We start from the raw sequence: 2,836 nt of genomic DNA, 5'->3' as shown, positions 1-2,836 counted from the left end.
TTCACTAAACCCTATCCGGGCACATTGCATATTCTGAATTTTTGCAAAATCTAAAAACTCATCGTATTTGGGCTAGCTTCTGGGCCTCACAAGTAAAACATAAAATTTTTGTTTTAGTTTTTTTTATTCACCATCGAGTCAAGTAGACCTTATCTGAAAATTAGACTCATTCGAGTTAAACCTGTTTTTTTTTAGATTTTTCTCCTTTGCCCAAAACATGTCTTGTACACATGACAACAAATTTGTTACCTGTTGCAACATCTCTTTGGGCCACTTTCATACACCAAATGGATTTTGATTTTTTTTTTCAGAAATCTTCTATGTATTTGAGAGGTCCTTATAAATTTTTATGGTCGTCGAATACCGTTTCTAAATTCTGTGATTTTTCTACCGACTCTGGTCGAATAGAAAAAAGTTGGATAGAAAAATCACTGCTACACAAGACAATAAATAAGCACATTGCAAAATTAACACATTTTATGCTCAATATCATAGAACACATAAAAATTCTTAAGAAACCTATGATTAAACAATCAACATTCATGTTTTCAGTATGATCAATGTGCTTATGAGGTATAACAAAGAAAATTAACCCTAAGCATACTTCTATATGCTTGTGAGGTATGACAACTTAAATCAACCCTAAGCATGATTCTATATGCTCATTTATATTGAGATAATGGCAAAACACACCTCTAAAACAAAATACAAGCACTCACACAACCTAATCAAGTTAAAAACCATAAAAACACCTTAACATTCTTTAAATCATCATATGAATAATAAGGTATGTTGAAACATAATCTAAATAGCGTATGTTTAATGAAAAAGAATAGGTTTTAACATAACTCATGCATTTTTTGTTAAACCTTAAAAGAAACCATAACCAAGTACCATAAAACCTAGTTTTATTTTTTTATAAAAATTCAGATTATAAAACTTGAAAAATCTCTGAAAAGGGTGTTGATCTGATTAAACATTAGATCTGATCAAACCCACCATGAAAAATGTATGATCTATGTGTTGAATCTCAACTATCTCTATAAGTAATAAAACCCTACCTCACGTGTGAATATGGGTTCTCACACCTTCATCGCCTGTTGCTAAAGCTTCAAATTGTGTAACTTTAATGGCTGCACATCTGCTCTATGCTGGACAAGTGAGAGGAAGAAAAATCAAACTCGTGGAAAGAGGGAGAGAACAAAAGGGGGAAATAGAGAGAGAGCTATGAGAGATAGGGGAGATAGAGAGATAGAAGAAGAGTTAGAGAGATGGGGGGAGAAATAAGAGGAGACGTCTAGGGGGGTTTCCCCTTTTTTGTGAAGAGGTGGTTTCTCAAACCACCTCTTTATCCCTTTGGCGGGCCCCACTAGGGAGGGGGGCCCAACCATCTCTATCCATGTGGGCCACACTAGGGGTTGACCCACCTACTTCCTTCTTTTTCTTTGTTTTCTAACCCCCACTAACCTAGTTAAACAAGTAACTAACCTCATTTACCATGTGGGGTCCACTAAAAGGGCATCCCACCCTATTCTAGAGTCCTCTATTTAAATTTATTAATTTATTTATTTGAATTTCATTTACCTACTCAATAAAAGAGTGAGTTCCAAACTATGGTAACTTCTCTATTTTACAAAAAAATTTAATTATCTTTATTTAGAAAAATATTCTTAATTTTAAATATTATGAGACCCACCTAAAAAATCTATAGGCATTATGGACTCGACACATGGTGTAGAGCGGGTGTAAAATACCACTATACCCCTGGCCACCTTCGCATCACCTGTGGGCCCCACATTGACACGTGGCACCCCACTGGGTTGGGCATGACCTACTGTGCCCCATATGTCACAAGTGGCATCTACAGGGACTTTGGGTTGGGTCCAAAATATGATCCAAACTTTATTTTTAAATGCATTTTTGGATCCAATCCAAGTTTAAAAAGAACTAAAATAGATGCCGATCAATTTTCAAAAATGCATTTTCTAATCTAGCCCAAATCCGAAATTGCTAATTTGGAACTTCTACCAGATCTATGACCCATTTCAAATCTAACTAGGGTCCAAATTCAATTTAACATCTTGAATTTAACCTGAATTGAACCTAAATTTTATTCAAATTTAAAAATTAAATTAAACAAATTTCATAGGTATTACATCCTACTTCCCTTAAAGAAATTTTTTCCATGAAATTAAAAACTTACTTAAATAAGTGAGGGTATTTCTCCTATATGTTGGCCTCGGGCTCCCACATATACCTCAATTTTGTGGTGTTGCCAACACACCTTCACAAGGGGTATTGTCTCTGTAACACCTGTTCCCTTTAATTTATTTATTTGAATTTCATTTACTTACTTAATAAAAAAGAGAGTTATTGAACTCCGATAACTTTTTTTATTTTACTAAATTTTTTAATTATCTTTATTTAGATAATTATTCTTAATTTTAAATGTTATGGGACCCACATGAAAAATCTCTATGCATTATGGACTCACCACTTGATGTAGAGAGGTTGTAAAAGATCACTATACCCCTGGTCACCTTCACACCTCTTATGGACCCCCCACATTAACACGTGGTGCCCCACTGGACTGGGTGTGACCCAATGGGTCTCATATGTCACAAGTGACATCCCACAGAGACTCTGGGTCGAATCCAAAATATGGTATGGTCATTTTTTTAAAATCCTTTACTGGATCCAATCCAAGTTTAAAAATAACCAAAATGGATGCCGGTCTATTTCAAAAAATTCATTTCCTAATCCAACCCAAATAAAAAATTGCTAATTTGGATCTCCTACTAGACCCACGACCCATTTTGAATATAACTTGGGTCCA

The sequence above is a fragment of the Nuphar pumila genome, chromosome 2 (genome assembly GCF_984573655.1).
Source record: "Nuphar pumila chromosome 2, dmNupPumi1.hap1.1, whole genome shotgun sequence".
Classification (NCBI taxonomy): Eukaryota; Viridiplantae; Streptophyta; class Magnoliopsida; order Nymphaeales; family Nymphaeaceae; genus Nuphar; species Nuphar pumila.
Note: the sequence above shows the minus strand (reverse complement) of the source record.